We start from the raw sequence: 20,210 nt of genomic DNA, 5'->3' as shown, positions 1-20,210 counted from the left end.
TCCTTTGTAAGTTGGTGAGAAAAATTTTATGCAAATTATGTTGCCTAAATTCTCACATTTGAAAATATTTTCTGTAGTCTTTATGTTTGAAGGAAAGTTTGAAAAGCTGTAAGATTCCTATAACAAGATTCCTACTTCCTGAAGATGTGGTAGACATAGCCACATTATTGTTTACCATTAAATTTCATTTTAGTGTATTATAAATGCAAACAGAACTTTCCATTCAGCAATCACCTGCTTTCATATTCCAATGGTGATTGTTCCTTGTTTCTATAGAATTCTCTTTAATTTACAATCAATAATATTAAGATATTTCTCAATATTAGTCAATCTATCCATCCTAGACTTAGAATCATCTATCTATTCCTTATTTCAGGATAGTTTTCTCAAATTATAACTTTATGTCTTCTATCATGTTCATGGAAAACAAATACATCTATATTGTGTCTTTGTCTTCCATAAGATTGCCATGTAACTTCCATATGATTTCTGACATAAAGATGTACACCTATGTATTCTCTCTTTAAATAATGTCTTTCTAATATATAATCAATTATATTAAGTTGATAGATCAGGCAACAAATTACATTTAATCAATTATGGTATTTTGGGAAGAACTGCTTATTTTACACAGCACTTATTTATCTTCCTTTCAAATAAAAATGAAGAATGAAGGTAAATTAATTGTAAAAATAATGAAACCTAGTTAAATGGGTACTACTTTACATGTGTGATTACAAAATCTAACTGATATAATAGAAAAAAATCACTCTTCAGAATTTACATATTTATTTTTAATAGTTATGGCTCTGGTGGACTATGCTGTATGATCAGTTCTACCTGGATAAATACTCAAAGTCCATGGGCACTGTGACCTGGCCACCAATTAGAACCTGAGTTTTCTATTAGATTTTTATTTAATTACTTCATGTAAAATAAAGTCCAGAAATCACATGCTGTCAAAAAGCCCATTATATAAAAGAGATTATTTCCATTTTAATCATCAAAAACATTCTTGATAACAATGCTTCATACTCAAACCAAAGAAAAATATAATTTTCATGAAAATGTTTTATATAGCTCCATAACACACAATAAATAACATTTTAATGGCCACAGGAAACCAATTCAGTCTATACAAATCTGAAAGAAGTGTTGTTTATTTTTGTTTTTGCAATAACCTGAATTAGTCTCTCTGAAGGAAAATATGACATATGATCTAAAATATTAGGAAATAATCTCTTCACATTCTTGAATAATTATCATACTCTTCCAACATTTTGGATAGGTATCCACCATTTTATCCTTTGAGCTCTTAAAAGGTGTGAAATATATCACAAATTTCCTTCACTGTGAGGTTAATTACAAAGGCGCTTTCTCTGGGATCTCTTCATCCTTTTTATTACATTTTCCTCATTTAGGTCAATAAATATACCTTCACTAAGTTCCTCTGGCTACAAATCGACTATCTTCAATGATGGCAATGCCAATATCCTTAATGTTAGCTATTTGTCATATGTCATCATTTACATTTGATTTGAATTTCGCTCTAAGCATTATCACTTTATTTGGGAGGTCAGTGGGGATGGATAGGGCTGTATTTTCACTTTGGATGACTGACGCTCTTTACTGATTATCCAATCTTATAAAAAGCCAGATGGGCTTATCTCTGGGAGCAAGAAGGCACTCCAAACGCATTCTTTGTTGTCTGTACATAAAGGCTTATTAAAATATGTTCTGTAGGGCAACCTGGGTGGCTCAGCGGTTTAGCACCTGCCTTCAACCCAGGACGTGATCCTGGAGACCCAAGATCATGTCCCGCATTGGGCTCCCTGCATGGGGACTGCTTCTCCCTCTTCCTGTGTCTCTGCCTCTCTCTCTGTGTGTCTCTTATGAATAAATAAATAAAATCTTTTTGAAAAATAAAATATGTTCTGTAATCAATCAACAATCACCACATTTTGAAAGAATTAAGGTGATTCGTCACTGATTAGGTTCTGTTACGTATGTAATGACCAAAGTCTAATAAAGAAATGTGTCTCTTATGTGAAAACTCACAGTTTACATATATTGTGGTAACTGAAACTTGAACCATGTTGTCAGAAAACTGGTATGTATGTATGTATGTATGTATTTAAGAGAGCATGTACAAGCATGAGTGGGAGAGGCAAAAGCAAAGGGAGAGAGAATCTCAAGTAGATCTCTATGCCGAGCACAGAGCCTAATATAGGGCTTGATCTCACCACCCGGAGATCATGACATGAACTGAAACCAAGAGAGGGATATTTAACCAATTGTGCCACCCAGGCACCCCAGGAATGGTATTATTTAAATAAACTGTGATGAGTTAAATTTCTACAACTCTGAACCATACAAAATGAGGACTGGCTGTGTTTTATACTGCTTATAAGGTTTGATACCAAAACCAACAGAAATATGTTAATGCAACTCATCACATTAATAAGGTAGATTAATTCAACCAATGCAGTGATAATATTGGCTAAAATTCAATACTTCCAAGTAGTTTTAAAAAATTCAACAAATGGATGAAAAAGCCAACCATCTTTATTTAGTAATAAAACATACAACAATGGTAATGGATTTCAAGTTTATATGGAGAACCAAAGAACCCAGAATAGCCCACTCAACAATGGTGAAGAACAAAGTCACAGGACATTACTCATCTTCAAAACCTACTATATGCTGAGTGAAATAAGCCAATCAGAAAAGGACAAACATTATATGGTCTCATTCATTTGGGGAATATAAAAATTAGTGAAAGAGAATAAAGGGAAAGGAGAGAAAATGAGTGAAAATATAAGTGAGGGTGACAAAACATGAGAGACACTTAATTCTGGGAAATGAACAAGGAGTAGGGGAAAGGGAGGTGGGTTGGGTGTTGGGGTGACTGGGTGATGGGCACTGAGGGGGCACTTGGCGGGATAAGCACTGGGTATTATGCTAAATGTTGGCAAATTGAACTCCAATAAAAATAAAATAAAATAAAATAAAATAAAAAATAAAATAAAATAAAATAAAATAAAATAAAATAAATAAAATAAAATAAAATATAAAATAAAATAAAATAAAATAAAATAAAATAAAATAAAATAAAAATAAAGAAATGCTAAAAAAAAAAAAAACCCTAAAGTAATCAAGATAGTGTAATATCGGCAAAATAACAGGCAAATAAAATAATGGAAAAGAATGGAGAGTTCTGAAGTAGACCCCAAAAATATAGCTAATTGATCTTTGACAAAGGGATAAAGGTAATATAATGGAGCAAAATAGCCTTTTCAATAAATGGTGAACAGCTAAGGATCCACATTACAAAAAAAAAAAAAAGTAGAGACCTTAGACCCTTCATGAAAATTAGCTCGAAATTATTGTAGACCTAGATGTAAATTGTAAAACTGTAAAATTCTTACAACATAGAAGGAAACTGAGATGACTTTAAGGATGACAATGACTTTTTATTTGCAACACCATAGGAAGGATCTATGGAAGAAATAATTGAGATGCTGGACTCCATTAAAATTTAAACTTTTGCTTTGTGGAGGAAAAAAAAGCCACTGTCAAGAGAATGATAAAATAAGTCACAGATTGAAAGAAATACTTGTAAAGGACATACCTGATAAAGAACAGTTATACAAAATACAGAAGGAATTCTTAAAAAATAACAATTAAACATGGGCAAAAGAACTGAACAGACATCTCACCAAAGAAGATAAATGATAGATAGATGATAGATAGATAGATAGATAGATAGATAGATAGATCACTTTGAACATTGTATGTCCCTGGAAAATTTACAATTGAAACAGTAAGATACCACTACAAACTTACTAGAATGGCCAAAAACTAAAACACTAACACCATCAAATGCTGGCAAGGATGTGGAGAAATAGTAATTCTCATTCATTATTGGTGGGAATGCAAAATAATTGATACAACTACTTTATTTTTATTTTTTTAAATTTTTATTTATTTATGATAGTCACAGAGAGAGAGAGAGAGAGAGAGAGGCAGAGACATAGGCAGAGGGAGAAGCCGGCACCAAGCACCGGGAGCCTGACGTGGGATTTGATCCCGGGTCTCCAGGATTGCACCCTGGGCCAAAGGCAGGCGCTAAACCGCTGTACCACCCAGGGATCCCGATACAACTACTTTAGAAGACAGGTTTTTTTTTTTAAATAAAACCAAACATACTCTTGCTATATAACTCAGCACTTGCACTCCTGAAACCTATGTCCATGCAAAACAAAAACAAAGAAACAAAAAACAAAAATAAAAACAAAAAAAATACACACAGAGGTCCAGAGTTTTATGTATAATGCCCAAAACTTGGAAGCAATCGAGGTATCTTTCAATAGGTGAGTGTATAAGTAAACTATGATACACCCAGACAATGGAATACTGTTGATACTGAAAAGAAATGAGCCATTAATAATTGAAAACATAAAATTTAAGTGCATATTACTAAGTAAAAGAAGCCAATCTGAAAAGACTACATACTGTATGATTCCAACAATAGGACATCTGAAAAGGCAATATAGAGACAGAAAAAAAATCAGTAATTAGCAGGGGTAGGAGTAGGATAGAGGGAGAGATGAAGAGGCAGATTACAGTGGATTTTTAGACAGTGAAAGTATTCTGTATATTGGTGAACGCACATAAATACATACTTGTCAAAACTTCTGGCACATAACCACACCCAGAGTGAATAGTAATGTAAATAATGGACTTTGGGTGATAATGATGTCAAAATAGGATCACATTTGTAACAAATGTACTGCTCTGTTGTGGGATTTTGATGGTGGAGGACAATGCATACATGGAGACAGGGTTACACAGGAGCTATTTTCCACGCATTTTTTGTGATCTGCTATAAAAATGAGATTCATTAGTTTAAAGAATTTTAAATGACAATAAGGAAACTTTATGAGTTTTTCCTTTGAATGTAAAAAAGAAAATGTAAAAGCAATAAAATACAAAAAAAATAAATAAATAACGTCCAGTCTTCCATTACTGTCTAACACAGTATGAGGTATAATTACTCCAAGAATGACACAATATTTGTCAACAATATGATCATTTACCTAGAGGAATCAACAAAAACTATTGCAACTAATAAAACTGTTCAATGAGTTTATCAGATGCAAAATAAACATATCAATTTAATAGTACTTTATATAATTATCAGTGTAGTATATAATTTTAAAATGATATTGCCAACAATAGCAAAAACTATAAAGCACCTAGGAGAACAAAAATGAATGTGTAGGAGAACTATGGAGAAACTTTAAAACTGTAATAAAATTCATAGAAAATAGTCTAAATAAAGACATTTCAAACACTTAGAATATTTAAATATAGATATTAATTCTGCCTAAGACTTTCTCATCAAAATTCCATTTTTAAGGATTTATTTATTTTAGAGAGAGAATGCATATGCATGATGAGAGGGGTAGAGGAAGAGGGAGACAATCCTCAAGCAGGCTCCCTGCCAAGCATAGAGCCCATCACGAGGCTGGATTCCAGGACCCTGAGATCATGACCTAAGCTGAAATCAAGAGTCTGACACTCAACTGACTGAGATACCCAAGTGTCTCCATTTTTTTAAGGTGCCTATATAATACATTCTAAAATGTTATAGAAAAATAAAGTTTCATTTAGAAATTAGTTAGCCCTAAACAAAATAATTAAGAGAATAAGAGAGAAGGATATATATATGTATGTGTGTGTGTGTGTGTGTGTGTGTGTGTATCAATTTCTACATATAACAGAGAGATAAATAGACCAATGGAACAAATAAGCAGGCAGCTAAGAAATAATCTATGCAAATAAACATGCAAAATAGGTGATAAAGATGACAAAATTATTGGTGACAGGATAGATCATAAAAATGATCTCAGCAGGGATCCCTGAGTGGCACAGTGGTTTGGTGCCTGCCTTTGGCCCAGGGCGCGATCCTGGAGACCCGAGATCGAATCCCACATCGGGCTCCCGGTGCATGGAGCCTGCTTCTCCCTCTGCCTGTGTCTCTGCCTCTCTCTCTTCTCTCTCTGTGACTATCATAAATAAATAAAAATTAAAAAAAAATGATCTCAGCAAATACAGAGTTCAATCATAAAGGAAATAGTAACCTAAATATAAAAGTAATTATATTAAATTTTTAAAAATAGGATATTTTTGTGAAATAAAAGACAAAAAAGCACTTCCTCAAATTTTCAAAGACAAACTTGGAAAAAATAATTGGTAATGTATAAAATTGAGTATCTTCTTCAATAAATTATATTATGGACAGAGTTGACAGACCCAGAATATATGTGGAAAAATATTTACTGAAACTAAAAATTATTTGTAGAAAGCACAAGAGATTTCTGTAGAGAAATACGCATAAAATAATAATTTCCAGTAGAACTCTGTAGACTAATATTATACACAAAATGCTATTTATGGAAGAGAGAATAAAGAGGGTAATGGAAATATGAAGCAATGCTCCAAAATCATTAGTAATCAGAGTAAAACAAGTTAATTGTTCAAGTACTGGTAGGGATGTGGTTCCTGGAAACCCTGCATATTGCTGGTTAGAATGTAATGGATGCAGCCATTGTGCAGAGTATCTATTAGAGTATCTATTAGACATATCAAGTATTCTTGTAGTTTATGAGCTAATATTGAGCTAATAATGCTAATATCTGTTTATATCACTAAGAAACCCCCTTATAGATAAAGGAATACACATAGAAAGAAGGTATTTATCACAGCATTGTTTGTGTAGCGAGATGAGGAGTCAGCATAGCATGGGTTTCTATAACTGGGCAGGTAGATACACAAAATGTGGTATGTGCACATCACAGATTACTATGCAGTAGAATAAACAAGGTGATAGAAATCCAAGTGGATTTTTAAATTATAGTATTCAGTGAAAAATGGAGCAATACCATTATACATTCATATATATAATGTACAAATTGTTATATATAAATTTATATAAATTAGAAATAAATGTGTACAAAACATTTGATGAGAACACATGCAAGCAAATGTACATTTGAATGGGTGTCTATAAATAAGGAGCTTGTACAAATATCATAATTTCAGAAAAATGATTAATATTCTATACCCAAACAATCCTACTTTCCAACTTGCAGAGCAATTGCTATACATATTTAATACCTAAACCAAAGAAGTTTTTGCATTTGTAGTATTAGGAAATCAAACTTAAAGTTTTTAGGAGAAATGTCTGTTCATATCTTCTGCCCACTTCTTAGCCATCTAACAGACACATGAAAAGATGCTCAATAGCACATCATCAGAGAAATACAAATCAAAACCATGATAAGATATATCACACCTGTCAGAATGGCTAAAATTAACAACACAGGAAACATATTTGTGAGGATGTGCATTACACTATTGGTGAGAATGTGAGCCGGTATAGCCACTCTGGAAAAAAATGTGAAGGTTCCTCAAAAAGTTAAAAATAGAACTACCCCACAATTCAGCAATTATGCTATTAGGTATTTACCCAAAGGATACAAAAATATGGATCCAAAGGGGCACCTGCACCCTAATGTTTACTCCATCATTATCCACAATAACCAAACTATAGAGAGAGCCCAAATGTTCATGAGCATGGATAAAGAAGTGCTGTATAGGGACGCCTGGGTGGCTCAGCGGTTTAGTGCCTACCTTTGGCCCAGGGCGTGATCCTGGAGTTCCGGGATCAAGTCCCACATTGGGCCCCTGCATGGAGCCTGCTTCTCCCCCTGCCTGTGTCTCTGCCTCTCTCTGTGTGTGTCCTGTGGAGGCCGAGAAAATTAAGGCCATTCCACCTTAAGTTCAGCGTTAGCACAAGTACAGCCATCTCAGGCCCCTGGTGAATAAGAGCTGAACTTTACCCTATTTCAGTTACAGGAAAAAACAGCTTAATGCCCTTGAAAGCCTCATATTAGAATGAGAACAGAGCTTAAGCCAGTGGCAGGAAGCCCCATATTAGAATGAGAACAGAGCTTAAGAAATTCCTCCACCCCTTCTGGAAATTCCCTAGACCAGCCCATAAAACTAGAACCCACCTCGGGGTCCAAGTCCCTGCTCTGTTGTCTGTGTCAGGTATACTTGGACCCAAGCTCGAGCTTGTTAATAAACCCTCATGTACTTGCATTCGTGTCGGCTCCTTGGTGGTTTCTCGGATTCGCAATCTTGGGCACAACAGTCTCTCATGAATAAATAAATATAATCTTTTTAAAAAGTGGTATACACACACACAATGGACTATTGCTCCATCATAAAAAGAATGAAATCTTGCCATTTCAGTGAAATGGATAGAGCTAAAGTGCATTATGTCAAGTGAAATAAATCAGTCATGGAGAGACAACATATGATTTCACTCATATGTGGAATTTAAGAAACAAAACAAATAAACATAGAAGAAGGGGAAAAAGAAGAGCGAAGGAAACCATAAGTGACTCTTAACTATAAAGAACAAACTGAAGATTAATGGAGAGGTGGTGCTTGGGGGCTAGGCAAAATGGGTGATGGGGATTAAGGAGGACATTTGAGGTGATGATCACTGGGTGTTATACATAATGATGAATTGAATTCCTAAATTCTACATCTGTAACCAATTTTACCATATAAGTTAACTAGAATTTAAATAAAAACTTAAAATAAAAAAAAATAAAGGTTTTATCTGTCACAGATTTTTAAATAGCTTACTGGACCCCAAGTTGGAGCACAGCATTTCTCACTTCACCTTTTCTCAAAAACTGCCGTAGTTATAATAGTTTCTCATTCTGTTAGATCTAATTATCTTGGAAGACAGAACTATATTTTCTACTGATATCAGTAGAACAATTAGTATGGAATCCATCAAAGGTCAGAAGTTTAAAGAAGACTAAAACCAATAGTCAGTAAGCTTAACAGAGAGAAGATTCATCATAACTTATTCCAGTTCTAATAACCCTTCTATACATTCAGTTAGAAACCCAACAGGTAAGTATATATTGTTTTCGAATCTCAGCTTTATAAAGTAGCCATTTCTTGATTTCTATTGGCAGCAGAGTCAACGGAACTCATCTCAGATGTAATTCTGAACTATCGTTTGGTGAAAATAACATAATTATGATTAATATATTAAAAACAGGGGGGAAATAAGTGATATGCAGAATAAGACAAGTAATTTCAGCAGGGAGAAATGGCATTGTTAAAGAGAAACAGTAACAGATAAGGATTGCTTTTAATGGGCTCATCAGTAGGGTCAATACAACATAATACAACATAAAAATCATGAACATGAACAAAAATCAATGGAAATCACCAATTTTAAGCACAAGGGGATAAAAAGATTAACCCAAATCATAAAAAGTCTGTAAAAAAACATATTCTAATTTATATGTAACTGAAATTCCAGAAGGGTAATAAAGATCAAAAGGCTAGAAGATATATTTGAAGAATGGCTAAGAATTTTCCAAATTGATGATAGACACTACAGTGTTGAGGCACTCAAAGAACAACAAGCAGGATAAGTACAAAACAACCAAACAAACAAAAAAAATCTCCTGCCTAAACATATCCTATCCAAATACTGCAATCCAAAAAGCATAGAGAAAATACTGAAGGCAGGCATATTTTTTTAAAGGCAATCTCATAGAGAGGAACAAAGGTAAATAATTACATCTAACTTTTTCCAGAAACTATGCAAACTGCAAGATAGTGAAAGGATCCTTTAAAATGTTGAAAGAAAAAAAATGTTGAAAGAAAAATGCTGTTAACCCAGTATTCTCTACTGGTGACAACATCATCTTAAAAATGAAGAGGTGATAAAGGCTTTTTCCCCGCCCTGAGTAAAACTTGAGAGATTCCATTGCTTGTTGACCTGCATCAAAATATTAAAGGCAACAGTAATAGGATGTTAGACAGAAGCTTAGCACTAAGAAAAAAAAAAAAAAGTACTGAAAAAAATCAAAAAGGAAATAAAATTTATTATTTTAGATATTCCAAGGAGATATTTGTTATGTTATGCCATGCAAAAGACTATACAAAAATATATGGACGCTAAAGAAAGGCTAATTTTTTCTGGGCAAGCAGTCTTCACTCTTATGTATGTCACTGTGATAACCAGAGACCAAGGGTTTGGAAAGTTTCAAATACACCATTAGAAACTGAGTAATTAGCTCTAAGAATCAAAAAGGGATATCCTGAGAAATTGGTTTTCAAATTACATAGTTAAAATAGCAGCCACTTTCAAGGTGGCCACTTAATGGTGCTAGAGGAGTCTGAAAGGAAGCTTAAAATAATCTTCTATGATTATTTGATATTAGAACAAATTGGCCATTCGTTCCACCCAACCAACTTTGTACATGAACCTTAACTAAAATTGCTGATGTGTTTGGTACTTATCTCCTAGTAAGTAATTTTGTTAAAATTATAAAGTTGAGACATGGACAAGTCTCTAATCTCATATTTCTTTTGTCTATCCCCTCAGAGTTACATGTAACTACACCGTTAAAACCTTACCAAGGTTGCCTAATTCACAAGGTGGATTGAAGCTTTTTTTTTTTTTTTTTTTTTTTTTAAAGAGTTTCGGCTGTGATAGTCCTGGGGAATTCCAACTTATTCCTGCAGCTACAGAAGCACTCATTTTCATGCAGCTGTCATTCAACCATGTTATAAATACTTGCCAGTAAGGGAGATGGTTCACTGTCTGTACCACCCCAATATTCAGGATAGGTTTAATAAATGAGTGGAATTCTTAAACTAAAATTAGCAAGGCCCTCAGAGAGCTTCAAAGTCTTATCGCCTAAGATATTTTCATTGACCTTAATAACAGTGAGTTCAACTCATTGGGGTGGGGGGGGGGGGCATCTCCTTTCTTTATAAATAGGCCATACCATGGATCTATAAATATCAACTCTATAGAATCTATCCTGTTTTCACAAGAGATGGCCAAATACTTCAAGAGGTTCACACAACATATCCAGTCACTCGGTGTCAATGGGCAGCCTTTCTTTAACATCCTGCTAACAACCCTTGCATGATCTAAAACCTGAATAATTAATCTTTTGGAAGACATATCAAACATACAGCCTTTAAACTGTAAATACATGGGACCTTACTTATTAATAATAATAATAATAATAATAATCAGCAATTAGATGTAAACATTTCCCCTAGAATAAACAGGTGCCCCTAAATATCCCCACTCTTATAAATAGCAATAGATGTTTTAGTCAGTTATATTGTACTCTATTCCTGATATTATTCAAACAAAATCATCTATATTCACGTGTCAATTTAGTCTTCACAATTTTTAAGTAAAAAACATTCTATTTTGTATTTATTCTTTGATATTTTGGGTCTTAAAAATATTCCCTATTAATGTGCTTTCCATCTCATAGAGACTTCAATAGCTGTAAGTTTGTATCTTGTCAGGGATAGTCCCTCTGTGATATAGTAACCAGACAGTATGTGGTAGAAACATCTATTAAATTAAAACTCTTCATACAGTCAGAAGTTACATATAGAGATCTTTCTTTTGCTGGATTCTCTGTACTGAAATATTTGTGGTCATTTTCCACTTGAAAAGTGATCCATTAGTTAGTAATTAACTTTGGATGCCAGAGGCCTCCAAAGCAATTGTGTCTGCTTTTCAAAAATGTAGAAAATGGACCTTAGATTAAAAATGTATGCAGAAGTAAAAGACCTCTAATGAGTGATCTTACTGACTATTCTCCCTTGGGAGCACACAAAAAAGTATCACCTCATCATCTATTTGAATACAATAAAAACTGTTTAAGTTTTATGCCACTGGCTTCCTCTTACTATCCTTCCACTCAAACCACCAACAGGGCACCTGTAAAATCCAAGTCTTATTTGGTAAACATACCTAATCAATACCTAGAAACTCTGGGACTATTATCAATTATTATAGCAATCAAGCAGGCACACATCTCTAAAATACTTCAGAGGAGTCAGGGGATATAAGCAGACATAAATGTATGAGAAAATTAAGGTCTTGAACAAATAATTGACAAATTAGGTTTTATATGAGCAGGTAGGGTGCTATTTTAAGAATTTAGGGTTAAAAACAAAACTTCCTCCACTGGTAGAGAATGCCAGTCTTCCCACTTCCAGTAAATCCTCTGACCATGTTAAAGAAACAGGCTTTCTTGGCTTTTACTATGCTTGTCAGCCAAGCCAAAGTCACTTCTGTGACAGCAGTATATTCAAATATGACAATGTAATATTGAGGCATTAAGTCAAAGAATTGCCTATCTGTAGTAATTCCTATACTTTTAATGCAAAAAATTATCCTTCAGTGTTCTTCCCAGACATATCTTCTGATTTATATAATTAAAGCTATAGTTTCAGCTGTTCATTTATAAATGCTCCATACTGTTCTTATAAAATTACTAAACTTTTACCTACTATTACTAAAGAATTACCAGAACAGTTTTCATTCTATAAATGTAGATTTTTCAATTTCTTACAAAAACAATAACTATTTTGTGTGGTTTCCTTAAAGTTATATTTTTAGTTTTGCAAAAATAAATACCTAAGCTGACTTTTAATCATAATTCTACTCTTATGGGTAGGGAAGCTAAAGAGTATATATTGGAATTTAACCAGACTGGTTATATAGGAAACTTCTAGTACCATGCCCACATGCCCATGGAGAATAGGTCAAATAAACAAAGAGGATCTCTGTAAATTAACCAGATCAGAAGCAATATTGCTGTATGCCTATTTCACAAGTCAAAAGTAAGGATTTATTCCAAATAATGTAATAAAAAAAAATAATGTTACTATTTGGTTTCCAGACTCTTTAAAATATATTAGCTAATATCATATTCTTGGTTTGGGAATGGCCTAGCATTGTACCAAGGATTAGAAATATAATGAGCTACATGTGTCATTTAAAACTTTCTGTTAACTACATTTTTAAAAGTAGAAACAGGGAAATTAATTTAATGATCCATTTTGTTTAATCCAATATATAGAAATATGCATATTTCAATGCCTAATAAATGTAAATTACTAAGATTTTTCATATTCTTTCCTCTATAGTATGCCATGGAAAGCTACCAGTGCATGTTTTACATATATATTACATCTCAATTGACATGCTAAATTTGATTTGTAGATAAATTTTATGAAATTTATAGTTATAAAAATAGATTCATATACTCAAGTTGTCCCAAAAATACTTTTAATGCCTGATTCAAGTGCCAAAAAATATGTCATTTATATCCACACTGATCAAACTGGCTCATCTTTTTTAAGAGAATAGATTTGACTTTCAAGTAAAAACAACAATTTTGATACTACAGCTCTCTGACACTCTTGTGTGTCAACTCAGTAATACTAGCATTGAATGAAAAGTTTTGTTAACACTGAATGTTAATAAATTTAATCACAATACTAAATATATCAACATAAAAATTAACAATGCCAATTTAATTACATAATTAAAATTAAAATCTGCATATTAACATGCTTGAAAATTGATAAATGTATATTATTTTATGAAAAAATTAATTTTCAACATAGTTTTCATATTGTCTAAGCCTCACACAGGCCTCCATTAGGAGCTCATTCATATGCAGTCCAATATTGGTGAGAAAACAAATCATACTGACATTTTTGTTTTGATTGTTGAGTATTTGGCAAGCATTCCTTTTGTTCTAAGAAAATCTTGAATTGAAGTTAACAGAACAAGCAGATCTTTATAAAACTCTTTACAATTCAACCAATGAGCACTGACAAAACACATAAGATCATTAAATTCATTGTCTTCTATTTCTCTAAACAGTTCCATAAACTGGTGATGATTCATAACATTTGCATATACACACTGAAAGATTTTAACAACTATATCCATGACACTTATAAGCATCTGCTTCAGAAAATGTAGCACAAATATATTCAGTATGTATTATACAGTGAAATAAAACTAGAAGGGGAACATTAGTCTCTTGTTTTGAAATTCCAATAAATCCTAATTTTGGTCTAACAGAAAGAGTACCATCTGTCATGATATAAAGTAATTTTGTTTTATTTAGCTGAAATTCTTTCTTGACAGATAAAATGTACAAAAATTACTACACCACAAAATTTATATTTCATGCTGCAAATTTATATTTCTTTGTAAATTTGGAATTCTTGACATAACTCAAGATATTAATTGGGAAGTATCTCTTCTTGTTTAGATACTTCTTGCAAGTATCTTTCTAGCTTAATCTAAAGCTATAAGGAACTTGCAACTTTTTGAATTTTGAACCAACTGATCTTTACTATTCAAAAAATCTTGTATTCTGCAGCCAACTGGTAGCTAATTGAAGATCTTTAACTTTTTGTGAAACATCTTTTCTAGTCTATTCCTCATTTCTAACAAAATTTCATAACTATCTTACTATTTCTCCACAAAAACGGCTTTCTTTTTGTGTACAAATAAAAGCTGGTCGAAATTACAAGATACTGTTAAAATTTGCTATTTTTTTTTTTATTTTAGGCAACAAATTTCTTTGGTTTCAACTGGTTGGGGGAAAACATCAATTCATTATGTGTCCACTGAAAATATTTCTTCGTATTGTCCATTTTATTATTACAGAATTTTTACACAGCCCATAATGTTAGATCACTTTTCTCTGATGCAACAAATTTGCAATACACTTTCACTATTTTTTCTTTACTGTTTTCATTTGAGTATTAGTTTCTGTTTCTTCACTGAATTCTATATCAGCTGTTTACTCTCATCTTAAATTTTTAAAAAATCTATACGTATTTCTTAATCTAAAAATAATCTAATTACATTATAAGTATTACAAGTTAGGCATCAGTATTAATGCTATCTTTATTGGGCATTTGAACAAACATATGTTATATCCAGAGCAAAACCTACTGTAACTGAATCAATCCATTGACAACAGCTAGATCAATGAGGTGCTTATAACACTGGAAATGAGGTCGACTCCCAGCACTATACTGCAACACAATAATATATCTCAGGCAAATCAGCAGTTGAAGTGAAATAAAGTCCCACTAAAGGAATAAAGCTGAGTTTAATGGAAAATTATTTCATACTCTCTTCACAAACAGTTTAAAAGAAAAGCATTCCACAATGCTAAAGTAAAATTTAACATTCAGTTCCTCTGTACACCAGCCATATTTCAAATATTCTATGCTAATCTGTGTAGGATGGTCAGATCCCACACTCCTCCACAGTCCCATATTCAAAGACAGAAATTCAGTCAACAGACAAGGAGGATTTCTTTTCTTTCTTTTTTTTCTTTTCTTTCTTTCTTTCTTTTTTTTTTTTTTTAAGATTTTACTTATTCATGAGAGACACACAGAGAGAGAGGCAGATGCACAGGCAGAGGGAGAAGCAGGTTCCACGCAGGGAGCCCGACATAGGACTCGATCCCGGGTCTCCAGGATCAGGCCCTGGGCTGAAGCAGTGCTAAACCACTGAGGCACCAGGGCTGCCTGACAAGGAAGATTTCTGATGTGATCTCTGACCCAAGACATTAATAAAGTTAACTAAAAGCATGATAAGCATCATTAGCTCCCAGAGGTAACATATAATATTAAGTTAGTATAGGTAAAACAGATTAGAAGAGTAAAATGCAAGTTTCCTAAAAAAGTGAATCCAAGAGACAAGATAAAATACACTACATCATTTAACAGAACAAATGTATTACATTTTCTTCAAACAGTGCTAGGATTTGTTCTTATAGCCAATTTAAGTACCTTCTATATACTCAACTTATTTTCAACCTTTTATTTTTAACTATTTCAGAACCAGAAGCAAGTTGCCAAAATAGCACTACACCTACTTACATTTTCCCAAATTCTTCAATGTTAACATTTACTTTTCCACTTTTTTTTAAAATTCCAGTTAACATATAATGCAATATTGATTTCAGGTCTACAATATAGTGATTCAACACTTCCATACAACACCCAGTGCTCATCACAACAGGTGTACTTCTTAATCCCCATTACCTATTTCACCCACCCACCCCCTAGTCCCCTCTGGTAACCACCACTTTGTTCTCTATATTTGGGGGTCTATTTCTTGGTTTGCCAGTCTTCTTTTCCTTATGCTTATTGTTTTATAGCTTAAACTCTGTATATGATTTAAATCATGTTATATTTGCCTTTCTCTAACTTGTACCACTTTTCATAATACTCTTTAGTTCTATCCACATCATTTCAAATGGAAAGATCCCATTCTTTTTATGACTGAGTAATATTCCAGTGTGTGTGTGTGTGTGTGTGTGTGTTTGTGTGTGTGTGTTTATACATTTTTCTTTATCCATTCATCCATTAGTGCTTTCAGGCTGTTTCCACAGTTTGGCTATTGTAGTTAATGCTGCAACAGACATCAGGGTATGTATATTCCTTTGAATTAGTTTTTTTTTTTTATTTTTTGAGTAAATACCTAGTAGTGGAATTGCTGGATCATAGAGTATTTTTATTTTTAATTTTTTGAGGAACCTCCATACTGTTTTCCAGAGTAGCTGCACCAGTTTGCATTCTCACCAACTGTGCAAGAGGATTCCCTTTTCTCCACAACCTTGCCAACACCTTTTGTTTGTGTCATTGATTTTTGCCACTCTGATGTTTAAGAAATGATATCTAATTATGGTTTTGATTCATATTTCCTGATACTGTGATCTTGAACATCTTTTCATGTGTGTGTTGGCCATCTGTACGTCTTTGGAGGAAAGTTTATTCATGTCTTCTGCTCATTTCTTTAATTGGATCATTTGTTTTTTGGGTGTTTTTATATGTTCTGTATATATTTTAATACTAAACCTTTATTAGATAGGTTATTTGCAAATATATTCTCCCATTCCATAGGATTCCTTATGTCCTTTGTTGTGCAGAGCTTTTTATTTTGTTGAAGCCCCAATAGTTTATTTTTGCTTTTCTTTCCCTTGCTTCAGGAGATATATCTAGAAATTTGCTACAGCTTTGCTAAAATCTCTTCTAAGATTTTAATAGTTTAATATATCAATTTTAGGTCTTTAATCTATATTAAATTTATTTTATGCAGCAAACCAAATTCAACAATACATTTAAAGAATCATTCATCATGATCAAGTGGGATTTATTCTTATGCTGCAGGATTGGTTTAATATTCACAAATAAATCAAGGTGATACATCACATTAATAAAAGAAAGGATAAGAACCATATGATCATTTTAATAGATGCAAACAAAGCATTTGAAAAAGTACAGAATTCATTCTTGGTAAAAACCCTCAAGAAAGTAGATTTAGAGGGAATATACCTGAAAATCAAAAAGGCCATATATGAAAAGCCTGCAGCTAATATCCCCCTCAATGGTAGAAAACTAGAATTTTCTTCTACAGTCAGGAACAAGACAGGGATGTCCACTCTCACTCTTATTTAACATAGTACTAGAAGTCCTAGACACAGAAATTGTACAACACAAAGAAATAAATGGCATTCAAATCAGCAAGAAAGTCAAACTTTCACCATTTTCAGATGGCATGATACTTTATACAGAAAACCCTAATGACTCCACCAAAAAATTGCTAATATTGATACATGATTTCAGTCAAGTCTCAGGATACAAAATCAATGTACAGATATCTGTTTCATTTCTATACCCTAATAATGAAGCAGCAGAAAGAAAAATTAAGGAATCGATCCCATTTATGATTGTATCAAAACCCATGAGATACCTAGGAAAAAACCTAGCCAAAGATGTGAAAGACCTGTACACTGAAAACTATAAAACACTGATGAAAGAAATTGAAGATGACATAAAGAAATGGAAAGATATTCTATGTTCATGGGTTGGAAGAAAAAATATTGTTAAAATGTCTATCATCCCAAAGTAATCTGCACATTTAATGCAATCCCTATTGAAATATCAGCAGCATTTCTCACAGAGCTAGAAAAAACAATCCTATAATTTGTACAGGACCACAAAAGAACCCAAAGACCCAAAGCAACCTTGAAAAAGAAAAGCAAAGCCAGAGGCATCACAATTCCAGATTTCAAGTTATTTTACAAAGCTATAGTGGTCAAAACTCAAAAATAGACACTTAAATTAATGGAACACAATAGAAAACCCAGAAATGAACCCACTACTATATGGTCAACCTTCAACAAAGCAGGAAAAAATATTCAATGGGAAAAAGATAGTTTCTTAAACAGTGTTGGGAAAACTGCACATAACATGGAAAAGAATGAAATTGTACTACTTTCTTACACTATGCATTTCCTTTTTTCATTCTTTTTTTTTTAAGATTTTATTTATTTATTCATGAGGGACACAGAGAGAGAGAGAGGCAGAGACACAGGCAGAGGGAGAAGCAGGCTCCATGCAGGGAGCCTGATGTGGGACTCGATCCCAGAACCTGGGGATCATGCCCTGGGCTGGAAGGCAGGCTCAACTGCCGAACCACCCAGGCATCCCTCACTTTATCATTCTTGTTTTGTGTATACACACTCAGTTTTTCTAAAACACTTCATACAATATTGAATCATGTTGCCCATTTACCTCTAAATATTTAAATGTATTTTCTTGAAAGTTATTTTGTATGACCATAATACAATTATCAAGATCAGAAAATTATCAGTGATATAACAGTATCTAACTTACAGATTGTTTTTTTACAAATTTCACCCCACTAATTCTCTTTATTGCAAAAAGGAAAATAAGTGTTTTTCAGGATTTGGATCTAATTCAGAATGAAAGATTTCACTCATTTCATTGCTTTAGTCTCCTGACTTTGTTATCTGCTACATTTTTTTTCATTCTTATTTTTACAAGGTAGACTATATCCTAAATTTAACAATGAGCTATAATCTATAATCATTTTTTAGCCACTGTTCCCACTGCCCAGGAAAATACACTGAGTTCTAAATGTATTCATAGTTAAAGCTCAACATTAACTTTCAATTTTATCTTTTTCCAAATTTATTATCAACACTAATTGCCATAACAGCAAAATTTTACATGGAAAATGCACTCAGAATTGTGTTTATCTTGCCAAGAAAACAATCAATCATTTCTTTCCTTGGAGATGGATATACACCTTAGCCAGCTAAGTATCCCTGTCATTTTCTCTTAAGAAAGAGGTAAAGGATATTTCCTGATCAGGCTCACAGATAACACACTTTGGGTAAAGATATAAGGATGGTCAAAATCATTTCTCTCAGATTTAACTCATTTTCAGTGTCTCAGGGCAGAAGAGGCAGTGGCAAAACAGCTTTACATAGCACTTGAAACCATGATAAAACCTCAAGATCTTATTTCTAAACAAAAAGCAGTGGTCTCTCTGGACAAGCATCCTGCATAGTATTAAAGTTAAAAGAGAAGCAGGGCAGCTCTCTACCCCACAAAGGTGTGAAGGAAAAAAAGAAAACACAGTTCTGCATGGGAGCAAAACACACAAAAAACTGCATTTCCCAGAAGCAGAGTAAACCACTCAAGCTCAACCCCCTCTTTGCTCAAAAACTATCAGTTCTTAAATGACCCCCAACTGCTTCCCTCTATTAAATTCTAAATCATGCACATAAATTTCTCAGGGGTGAGAACCTCTGGAAAGGAGAGAAATAAATGGTTTTGAAGCAAATGAATTTGGGATCCCAAAACAGTGGTCCCTAACTTGTTTTGAGAGGAATCAGAGAAGGTAGCTGATGTAGGTAATATGTGAGGCCCTTTGGAGGAGGATGAAGAAATAGTCAGGAAAGCAGAGTGAGGATGGATTATTTTGGTGCAATAGGAGCAAAGGTGAAAGAGAACATGCTACAGTTAGGAGAATGCTTGATTTCACTATACTTGAGCAGAGTTTTATGTAGAGAGAAGATGTGGAGACATATGTGGTTAGCAGAGAAAGTTGTATCACTAGGCTGGGGTTGAATCTTTGATATTCTTTCTCTTTGTGGCAGCTTATTTGGAAGACTTAAAGATCTATGAGGGGTTTAAGTGGTGGAATGAATTCCTGCCTAAATCAGATTCATATTTCAGAATACTCTCTTAGAAAGTAATGGGAAATGTTAATGGACTAGGCAAGAATAAATAATAAGGTGTGGCAACTGGTAGAGGAAAGTTGATTAAAATTTATTAACAGAGAGATCATGAGAAACAGTTATGGATAAAGGACCGGAAGGCATCGGTCTGAGTGTTCATGTATTAGAGATTAAATGATTGAAATGTGT

Source organism: Canis aureus, chromosome 31, assembly GCF_053574225.1.
Source record: "Canis aureus isolate CA01 chromosome 31, VMU_Caureus_v.1.0, whole genome shotgun sequence".
Taxonomy (NCBI): domain Eukaryota; kingdom Metazoa; phylum Chordata; class Mammalia; order Carnivora; family Canidae; genus Canis; species Canis aureus.
The sequence above is the reverse complement of the archived record's forward strand: the minus strand, read 5'-3'. Positions refer to the sequence as shown.